Source organism: Meriones unguiculatus, chromosome 20, assembly GCF_030254825.1.
Source record: "Meriones unguiculatus strain TT.TT164.6M chromosome 20, Bangor_MerUng_6.1, whole genome shotgun sequence".
Classification (NCBI taxonomy): domain Eukaryota; kingdom Metazoa; phylum Chordata; class Mammalia; order Rodentia; family Muridae; genus Meriones; species Meriones unguiculatus.
The window spans coordinates 63198389-63210090 of record NC_083367.1 but is presented as its reverse complement, the minus strand read 5'-3'; positions in this window follow the sequence as shown (position 1 = coordinate 63210090).

Sequence of the window (11702 nt, the reverse complement as noted above, 5' to 3'; positions counted from 1 at the left end):
ATAGCCTCGGCTCTCTAAGTGCAGACAGCACCTGACTGATCTCGGTGGCGCTATGGGGGACGGGCACTGAGCCCACCTCACTGTCACCTGTCTTCTTGAACATCACTGGACTTCTCAGGCCAGAACAGCTGCCCACCCCATCCGATCTGCTGGGCATGCTTACAAGAATCCAAGTGCTTATTGACCGTTGACATTCCTTCCTAGGAGGGCAGAGTCTAGCTGTGTCCAGCCACTTGTATACAATTCTGCTTTAATTGCAAGTGGCATTATGGCCTTGGGAGGTAATAGGACTCGGAGGCTTCGGGAGGTTAACTTGAGAGGGGCTCCAGCTATGCAGCTATGGGGAATCCAGCATGCATGCTGAGTGAAGAATTCTCTTGTGGCTGCAGTAACCCCACCCCAACCCTCCTCCCCCACCCCCACCAGGCTCTGGGAGGGAACCCAACCTACTTTTTAGCTGTCCCGGCTGGATTGTGGCAGAATCGTACTGCTGTGTTGTAAGGACTTCGTGCAGAGGGGCGGACACTGCTCCTGGCTCCCCAGGGAAGGAATCCTCACAATTTTTGTGGTGTACTTTAGCATGTACCTTGAAGTGTGAACACTGAGATAATTGTTTTGCTTCTTCTACAACAGTCAAGCCCAAGAAACACACAATCCAGTCATTTATTTAAAAAAAAAATGCAAAAGAAAACCCTTTCCTTACTTATGACTTTGTGTCGGCCACATTTACAGCTGTCCTGGCCCAAAGGTTAGACGGTCTGGAACATCGTGGTATCTAGATTCAAGTAGTTGATTTCTTGCTAGTAAATTGAAACCAACCTTAATTGCATATCTTTTTTTTTTTAAACAAATCATTTTTATTCCTTAATTATGTGTATGTCATATTCCCCTAGAGTTTCAGGTGGTCATGAGCTTCGGGGATGGTAACCCAACTTGGGTCCTCTTTGAGAATAGGGCAAGCTCCTAACTGCTGAACCATCTCTCCAGTTCCTCAATCACCTATCTTGAAAGCATTTCTGTGGGCTTGACATTCTCCCTGCGAGACACAGGAGAGAGAGAGGGAGAGAGAGAGAGAGAGAGAGAGAGAGAGAGAGAGAGAGAGAGGTGTCCCCAGGAGACGAACAACGCTTGGAGATGCTGTGGTCCCAGCGGCCGCTCTCACCTGCTTTACTCACTTGTGAGACCTTCGTCAGACTTTCAGAGTTCCCTGCTGTGTGTGGAGCTTGGGAAAATGGTGTACAGTGCTGGCTGAGGAGAGCAGTTCCTGTCAACGTCCCAGAGAGTTCGCCACCATCTTTCACATCCTCTTTGCATTCCCCTCCATTGCATGAGGCTTCAAATAGATCCCTACATGCTGTGTTCTCTGCATTCTCCCTCCAACTCCCCTCCTTTCGTCTTATCTGTGCCCCACCATCCCCCCATCCTAGAAGCCACCTGCCTACAGTTTGGCCACAGAGGTCACGACTGTGCGGTGCATTAGTGCCCTCAAGCTGTTTTTCCTCTGCGACCCCTCATCCCCCTGCACAGCTGTCCTGGTATCACCCATGATACTTCACAACTGTGTGACCTTAGTTCCGATAGGGGGAGAGACAGCGGGGGAGATTGCTTCTGCTCCCCGTCACTGTGGCTTTCCTGTAAGGACTTCCAGCAGCTGTGCAAAAGCAGAACCTGTCTGGACTGCCTCTCAGGGCTGGGAAAGAGCTTGTCCCAGCCTCCTGCAGCCTCCATCTGGGAGAGAGCAAGGCTGCCCTCTACAGGCAGCAATGGGTCCTGTTCGCCCTTCAGAGCTGTGGATTGCTCTGCTTTGTGTAGACAGGAACTAGCATCCAAGGCAGACTGGAATCAGGGCTTTGAGAGAGTCGGGTGTGACCCCAGGAATTTCTCCCTTCCTGAAGCCATTCTGGCTTTCTGAATGCTGCCCATTTCCCGGAGCAGTGTTTTCTTGGTCCCACAGTCACACTGTTGTAACTCATCTCATTACACTCCGAGCAAAGAGTTTTAGGTAAGAGCCAAGGTAGTTGGTTGTGTTGAGATCAGATCTGGGGTTCTTGAGTCCTGTGTGACCCACCATCCAGGGCTTCGTTGGGGTAGTAGCTGATGTATCCTAGGGTGAACTCTGGGGATATAATAGAATATCCCTTGTGGTGGGCAGGTTCTGGCCTGCCTGTGCTGAATGCTCAGATGTTGAAACAAATATTTGTCCTGCTTGGGGCAGGTGAGCACCTTAGCAATCTCACCTTTAGCCAATCAGTTGAGAAGAATTTAAACCCTCTTAGCTCAACTGCCTGTTGGTTTTGTGACTTTTTTTGTCGTTGTTTTGCTTATGTTTGACGGTTCCTTTTTACTACAGCCAAACCGTGTCAAATATATCCAGGTAACTCAGTGAGGGACCCCCCTGAGATCACCCATACAAAGCATGCCCCAAATAACACTGACGAAGCTCTCCCTGTCACTCCTCGCTCTGCTACACGGCTGGAAAGGAGTTAGCCTAAACCAGATTAAATACACTGATCAAATGAGACCCCAAAACCATACACACTCAGTGACACGGGCTCAGGAGTGTTTGCTTGGAGAGGCAGTAGGTGGTAGATGGAGAATTGTCACGAGTGTACCATGTCGGGTGAACCTATAACACAAAATGAATAAGCCATGTCAGTTTCCATGGCTACAATTTTCCTCCATAGACAGCCATTGGCTGTCACAGGTTCTTTGATTCTGAGCTTAAGTACTCAAATTGACTCAGAACATATATTATACTTTGTACAGTAATGTGTATGCGTGTAGCTGTGCACGTTACAGAGGAACAAAGAGGCCTTACCGAGGGCGGAGGCACATTGCTGACGCAGGTGAAGAACACCATTGCAGGGGTCAGATGTTAACTAATCTAGCTGGCGAGCTGCTACAGGGGCCAGGCCGAGCTGCAGAGGCGTCTGTAGAGGCAAGGTACAAAACTGGAGCTGGCTGGCTGGCTGGCTGGCTGGCTGGGTGGGTGGGTGGATGAGTGGGTGGGTGGGTGGATGGGTGGATGGATGGATGGATGGATGGATGGGTGGGTGGATGGGTGGATGGGTGGGTGGATGGATGGATGGATAGATGGATGGATGGATAGATGGATGAATGGATGGGTGGGTGGATGGATGGATGGATGGATAGATGGATGGATGGATGGATGGGTGGGTGGATGAGTGGGTGCCTGGCTGGATGGGTGGATGGATGGATGGATGGATGGGTGGGTGGATAGGTGGGTGGGTGGATGGGTGGATGGATGGGTGGATGGATGGGTGGATGGATGGATGGATGAGTGGATGGATGGATGGATGGATGGATGGATGGGTGGATGGGTGGATGGATGGATGGATGGATGGGTGGGTGGGTGGATGAGTGGGTGGGTGGGTGGATGGGTGGATGGGTGGATGGATGGATGGATAGATGGATGGATGGGTGGATGGGTGGATAGATGGATGGATGGATGGATGGGTGGGTGGGTGGGTGGATGGATGGATGGATGGATGGATGGATGGGTGGGTGGCCAGCAACTCAAGTGGGCAATATCAAGCAGTGGAGCATGCGGACTGTTAGACCCAAGGACAGTTGTGAGGTTTCTGCTGGTGAGACCCTGGTAGCACACTCTGGGTAGTCAGGTGACTGGTTGGTGGGGTCACCCGCATGGTAGTGCTAGGCCTCATTCCTTTCCTGCAGTCCGAGCGAGGGTGTTGCCACCTGTTGTCTTCACTCCTTCCTTGCTCAGAGCTCCTGCTCAGGTGTTCCTCAGACCGCTGACTTCATCTCTTCCTGACAGAGAGGAAGGATAGCGAGTAGGTGAGCGTGAAGGACAAAGGCCTTCAAAGATAAGAAGACGTAACTCTCCCTGCTTCTTTGGTGTTATCAAGACAAGGTAGCACTGTGTAGCCCTGGAGTGCTGGAACTCGAGTTGTAGACCAGGCTGGCCTTGAACTCAGAGATTCTCCTGCCTCTGCCTCAGGAGTGCTGGGATTAAAGGCGTGCACCACACCCAGTTATGACTCTACCTCTGTGGAGGGCTTTGGAAAGTTTCACTGAAGTCTCAACTGTCCTCACACACTGCTCTTTGCAAAGAACCTAATTTGCCCCCCGGGCAGCAGTCCCATGAGGCTCAGGAGGGAATGGCCTCCCAGTTCACAGGAAGACAGGTGAGGAGAAAGTCGTGAGTGGTGACGGAAGCCCACACAGAACCTCGGGAATCACACTCCGGAGACCAGACTCACAGTGCAGATCTAACTTTATCATCCAGTGTAACCACCTTTAAATGATTGACAGGCCAATCAAACCATCCCATGCCAGCTCCGGTAACAACAGGTTGGTGAAACTGCAGGGAAATAGGGGAGATGTTCGGGCCACGGTCTCACCGGCCGCCAGCTTGAGGATTTGATTACATGCTCCATACACCACCCACCTCCTGCTGGCGGGAGTCAGTAATTACATCACCTAATGGCCCTTTCCTAGAATTGGCCTGCTAGAAACCTGCCTTCAGGTGGAATAATGCTGGTATTTACCAAGTCAGACACTTTCCTTAGTGCTAACTTGTTTTCTTTCAGAACCCCAGTAGGTCAGTATTGTTATTATTCTCGTGTTATCCACGAAGAAACCAAAGCACAGAGAGGCTAGCCGAAGACCAGGAATCAAGCTAGGTGAGCCTGCTGGTTATGGCAGATTCCTTTACAATGGACTGCTGGCTAACACCTGTTAGCTATTGTTTGCAGTATCCTGTGAGGTCACAAAAGAAGGAAGGAAGGGAGAAAGAGAGAAAGAAGAAAGAGAGAGAAAGAGAAAGAAAGAAAGAAGAGAGAAAGAAGAAAGAAGTAATAGTTACAATACCTCACAGTGTATACAAATAACTGTAACACGGGGACAGCGTTCTGGAAATGCTATCCTGCTGTGGGAATGCAGGGAGAACACAGAGTTTGAGCCCACGGTGAGGCTGGCTGGAAGGTGGCCTCTGTGTTGGTGGGGGTGGGGGAGAGGAGGCACATTCTAGTGGAGGGTCAGAGACAGGGGGGACATTCACACAGGAACCTTGGGGGTACAAACTGTGTCCACACCTCAGCAGAGTTTTCAGGACATTAAAATCAAGTGGGGCTCTTCTGCCCAGTTCGCGAACCCCAAAAGACCAGGAATAACTAGACTCCGCTGTAAATGCATGAGGATCTTTTTGTTATAAATCATTACAAGCTGCAGCTTGGGCTCACAACCCCAACCACCGAAGCGGTGAGAGCCCAGTGCACCGTGCTCAGGTTAGTTGGGTGATTTAAAGATTCTGGTCCCTCCCAGCATGCCCAAGGCAGGGGTGATTCCTGCCTGGCAAGCATCTATTGGTCAAAATGCTACATTTTGAATTGATTGGCTATAGGAAGGTCCCCAGACCATTAATGACCTGGTGTTCCTCCCTAGGGGGATGGGCTAGTTTCCTAGCAACTGTATCTCTAGTGGGTGGGGAAAGAATGCAGTTAGGCGGTTCTTCCCTTCAGGGCATTCCTGGACTTCTCCACCCAGCTAGTTCAGGCCTTAAATATTAATAGCTGCTGATTTTTAATCTTTCGGTCTCTGAAGGCCACACTGTGAGCCCTCATCTGACACGACTGGTGTCCTTGTAGGACAGAGATGTGTGTTCAAACTCCACTGCAGGCAGACACAGCGATGAACTTCCTCTAAAGAGCGAAGCTCTTGGAAGAAATCAGTGAAGGCAGCACCTCCGATTTCCGACTCGGAGCCATGAAAAGACAAACTTTGATGCTTCAGCCTGAGGCTCTGTGGCACTCTGCTTCGAGGCCCTGGAGAACCAGCTCATCTGTGATCTGCTCCGAGCCTGCCTGTCTTTCAGCAGAAGCCTGGGGCCACCTTTGGTCATGCTTGCTTTTAATTTATGACTTCCGTCTTTGGTATCCAGAGCAGCTACTTCCCAGCATTCTTTGCTGGTGTGATTTTTGTCCTTTCCTCTAACTACCGGACAAAGAGGTGACAGGTTTAACCAGTGATCTGGGACATCCCTTCCTCTCAGCCCCTCGGGGGCTTCCTCGGAGCCAGCTTTTTTATGACCTACTCTCTGTGGCTCTTCGGCCTCTGGTTTGCCTGTGAATATCTGTGATACACCTGCCTCCAGTTTGTAGCATGTAAAGTTTTTACAGGGCACTGGCTGTGTGGATTCCTCTCTGCTGCTTTGAGCCTGGTAAGGTGCCTGGGTTTTATAGGTGTGCAGTCGTTTTATTTCTGGAAGAATAATGTGTGCTTATGAGGAAATGGAGACTCCAACGAGAATTCTGTGAGCAACTCCAACCTTGAGGACATACCAAGTTTGTCTCTTTCTTGTACATGGGAGACACTCAAAGTTTGCTCAATAAACAAAAATAATAGAAAACCTCTCTTAGTTAAGCAAAGTAATGATTTTTTTTTTAGTAATTTTCACCCACCATGTGCACCGCTTGGCCGGGCAATCTCTTCTCTAGACCCAGGAAGTGCCTCTAAAGGACACACTCCAGTCGGTGGTGCAAGGACTCCGCTCTTCTCAGTCAAAAGGCAAGGGCTGGCCCCTCTCTCATGATGGAGCTCTGTCTCCCTCTGGTGGCCAATCTCTGAACTGCAATGACTGTTTCCGAGGCGCCACCGCACAGTCCCGACAGGAATATTTCAAAGCAGGAAGGGTCTTAAGAGGCCTGTGGTTAAAATCTCTTCCCAGATGGATACTTTAACAAACTTGGGAGAATCCTAATATTGTTTGAGGTTTGGTGACCGTCTAATCAATATAAACAGATTCTGGACTGTGAAGCTGACCAGTTCCTAATCACACACTGAACTCTGTTCACACACCTGTGTTTGTGTCCACAGCCACAGTGACACTAAATCCAACAATTCAGTCCTAGCAGACTCAGTAAAATGGGGAGTTTCCTGTGCCAGGGGGAGCCCGGCAGTTTGGCGAAGCTGCACACAGCAGTTTGTAGTGTTAAGTGTGCCCCGGTTGCATTAGACAGGGACAATTATTCCAGAGGCATCCCAGCACCCTCACGTTAGTTTTGCCAACTGAATTCTAGTGACAGCAGCGACGCAGAAGCCATCACCCAGAGGGATGCCAAGCCCTCCCTCCACCCCACGTGCCTGGAGTCTCAGGCAATCTCAACCCCATGTATGTAAGGTTACTCTGATTCATATACATGCCTGGTACGATTTAACTCATGTAGCAACCGTGAAATACAATAATTCTAATGATATGCTTTGATAAAATGTTTGTGAACTTGGTCTCCTCAAATACTTCAGTTTCTCCTTGTGCTTTAGTAATCGCCCCCCTCCTTCTTTCCTTACTTTTGATACAGGGTTTCACTTTGGCCCAGACTAACTGGGATCACATTATGTGGCCCAAGGTGGCCACAAACCTATAGCAATTCCCCTGCCTCGTCCTCTCAAGTGTTTAATTGTAAGCATGACCTATCATGCTTGACTGATTCTTTAAAGACGGGATCTCACGTGTCTCAGGGTGACCTTGAACTTGCTGTATAGCCAAGCGTGAGCTTGAACTTCTGATCTTTCTGCCTCTGTCTCCATGGTGGTTACAGGCTTATTCCACCGTGCCAGCTTTACGGTGCTGGGCAGTGAAGTCAGGGCTTTGCGCATGCTAGGCGGGCATTCTACCAACTGAGCGGTATCTCCAGGCTTACGGCAATGTTTTGGATTGCAAATACTGCTACAACTGAGTCTTCAGAGAAGGAGGAGTCTTCTGCTGTGTTTCCTTGTGTGCTCTAAGCCTAAATTGTTTACCATCTATTTGTAATTGTGTGTTGAATTTTCTTGGAATTGTTTATGCAGGTGGGTGTTTTGCCTGTATGTATGCATGTGCATTGTGTGTGTGTGGTGACTAATGAGGCCATCAGATCTCCCAGAACTGGAGTTGCAGACAGTTGTGAGCTCCCCTATGGGTGCTGGGAATCAAACCCAGGTCCTCTGCAAAAACAAGTGCTCCTAGCACCAGAGCCCTCTCTTCAGCCCAGCTGTGTATTTTTTTTATGTGTGGGTATTTTGCCTGCATTAGGTATGTCTGTGCCTGGTGCCTGGTGCCTGTGGAAGCCAGAGGACAGTCTTTGATGCTCTGGAACTCTGCAGACAGTTGTGAGCTGCCATGTGGATGCTAGGAACTGAACTCCTGTCCTCTGGAAGAGCAGCAGGTACTCTTACCTGCTGAGCCACCTCTCCAGCCCCCAACTGTGTATTTAAAAAAAAAAGATGTTTATTTTTATTTTATGCACGTGAGTATTTTGCCTGTGTATGTGAGAACACTGTATATGCAGTACCGAGGAGGTCACAAGATGGCGCCTGTTGGCTATCTGGGATCTGGAGTTACAGATGTTCTTGAGTGGCCCTGTGGGTACCAGGAACAAAAACTGGGTCCTCTGAGTCACTCCTGCAGCTCTTAATTGTGTCTTATGTGTTGTTAGAGTAAAAATGAAATAATCCGACATGTCAACTCGAGTCTAACAGCGCTTTTCTCAATAGCATAATGAGATCTTGGCCAAGAAGAGCATATAATTATACATTGGGCCTTGTAAATGTTCTAATGCACGGAGCAGTAGCTAACAGTGAGCATGGAAGGGGACTTTCCCCTCCTCTTTAGAGCTTTGATAATTGAATTTGTCAATATAAACTAAATAGACAAGGGGAAAAACAGACAATTATATTAATATGCAGGTGCCTGGTGACTATACAAAGTAAGGACATTCCAAGAAGGTTCAGATAGCCAGAGCCAAGAGAAGCCCTTTCCTAACGGAGAATGGGATGATGACTCCAACCAGAGAAGGGGAGACAATTTTAGGGCTGACAATGGGGCCATTCGCATTGGAGGGGGCGTGGCCCTTTAGGTAGGAGGGGACACCTTAGGGGGGCCCTCCAGCACAATGGTGCAGAAGTAGCAGTGACACATAGGGGCTAGAGGCAGAGAGACCTCAGGCTGATTATGTAGTTCAACATGTCAAGTTATGGTACAGAGGGGTGTGTGGCCGGTCTTTGCTACTTTCTGTGTTCTTCTTTTTCCCACTCTTTCTCCACCCCCAACCCCCACAGTTTCACTTTATCACTAGATAGGAAAAAAAAGATGGAGGGAAGAGAGAGAGACAGAGAGAGAGAGAAATTCCTGAATCTAATTTTTTTCCTTTTGGCTCTTTTGGGCATGACTACTAACAAAACACAACCACCCCACCCCAGTGACCAACAACTACCCACCTCTTGGGGCCCTATCATTTATGTACCCTCTGAAAAGTTCCCAGAATCCCAAACGTCACAGAATCACACAATCTGCAGCTGGCAAAACTATGCCTCCGTTCGAGCGCAAAGAGAGTCACAGTCAGCTGCTGTCTGGAGCAGCCCCGCAGCCCCGCGTCTGGGATTAAAACAAAAACATATTCTTATAATATTTCTCTGTGTTTTTTTTTTTTTTTAAAGAATCCAAAAATTCCAGAATTGTTACTGCAGGGGTGTCTTTTCCTGAGTCCCGGGGGTAGCGTGGCAAGGCAAGGCACCAAGCAGTCACCACTTTTCTTGTATTCCCGAGTCCTTCAGGGACACAGAGCAATTCCCAGTCAAATAGATTTGAACCTGCCCAGCTGTGGGCAGTACCCCTGTCTTCTTGAGGTGGCCCGGCTGTTCTACAAGTGAGTGCCAGGAGGGCTGCATTGTCTAAGCGTCTTGTGCGCCAGGGCCCCACTGAGCCTGCTTCCATAGTTCTTGGCCAGGGTGCTGGTCACTGGTGGGCCGGCACTCACTGACAGTGCTTTGGCATACAAGCCTGTGCCTGCTTGGGCATGTGTGCAGGTGTGCCCATGTGTGTACCCATGCACCCGGGAGGCCCATACAGTGTGGCAGGGAAGCTTTGTGTATAGGATGGGCTTTTCAGACGGTGCTTATCTGGGCTCCGTGGACAGGACTGGGTATTCCCAGCTCAGTTTGAACATCTCCAAACGTAGGCCTCTGGTGCTCCCTAACTGTTCCAAATCTGGAGAGCGTCCTTTGAAGTCAAATCTCTGGGCCTACAGAGGCAGACATGAGGGGATAATGACTCAAACGCCTCACGTGAGCTGATCGGCTCAGGACTGGAATGCTGACACTCAGAAAACATGGTCTGCAGGCAGTTAGCACCAGCAGCTCCCAGGAAGACCAACATCCCAACCTCCACTGGTATTTACAACTTCGATGCTGCAGGGGACAGATCAGCAGATGGAATCTTTCACCTCCAAAGTTCCCTTTCCTGCCCTATAAAACCTTCAACAATCCCCTCCACTGCCAACACACAGGTTCGCACACACCTCAGTGCGCTGGCCCCACTCCAGAGAAGAGACCGAGGCCTTCATCAAAGGACACTCTGATCAAAGGACACTCTGCCTCGGCAGAGTTCAGCCTCCTTGTTCTTTTATTTTCACGTTGTCCCCATCAATCTCAATCTAACAGACCCTGTCTACAACAAAAAGAAAAACATGTGCAAAGGCCACAGAGTTCCTGAAAACAAAGATGGCCCCTGTTTTGTTCCTGCTACACTGAAATCATCCGCTCATCCCCGCCTGTGCCATCTGCTGATTCTTCCCTACTCACAGGCTCTGGATTGGTGGTCTTATTTATGCGATCCAGAATGGCTCCTTTAACTGTGGCCAGTGTTGTCTGGTGCCTGCTGGGACATGACCTATCCTCTGCTACCCACCTAGGCTCTGTTACACCGTGCTTGAACTAGGGTCCCCCAGCTGCCATCTTTGCTGTGTCCCACTGGACCAGATGTACGTGGCCAAGTCTAGTTTTGCAATGGTGGAGGGTGTAGACCTTACCTCTCTCAGCAGCTCTTGTCAAGTCACAATGCAAAATGGCCAGGTGGGGGGAGGGTGAAGGGAGACCCTGAGAACGTACTCTGAGTCCCAAACAAAGGTTAGGACATCATTCCCTCTCACAGGTCTCAGGGTCAGAGCTGAAAGCCAAGTTCCCGGGATGTGGTGTTGGAGTTGTCAAGCCTCAGTTGCCCCATTAGATGACAGAGACGATCAATCCCAGACTGGGAAGCTGATTCAAATGTCATTCCACCTTTGAGGGAGTGCCGGGGCACAGAGCAGGTAAGGTCTTTGGTGTGGTGGGAGGGGCTAGGATGCCACCTGTGAACCTACCCCACCACCAAGGTGACCTTATTATTGTCTCTCCCTCTTCCCCTCCCCTGGCGCTCAGATCTTCCTCTCTCCTTCCCTGTCCTCTCTCTTTTCTCTCACCTCCAGCCCCTTGCCTCCTCTTACTCCTCTCTGTCCTCCTTCCCTCTTTCTTTACTCCTCCTCCTCTCTTTATTTTTTAAATATTTTTTAAATTTTTAAATAATTTTATACATTCACTTGTATCCCAGCTGTAGCCCTCTCCCTCTTTCCCTCCCAATCCTCCCCTCCCTCCTTCCCTCCCTCATCTCCTCCCTGCCCCCTTCCGAGTCCACTGAGAGGGGGTGTCCTCCTCTCCTTCTGTCTGGCCCTAGCTTATCAGGTATCTTCAGGATGCTTGGAATGTCCTTATCTGCGGCCTAGCAAGGCTGCTCCTCCCTCAGGGGGGAGGGGAAGCTCATGAGTTGATGTCAGAAACAGTTTCTGTCCCCCTTACTAGGGAACCCACTTGGATACTGAGCTACCATGGGCTATGTCTGAGCAGGGGTTGTAGGTTATATCCATGCATGG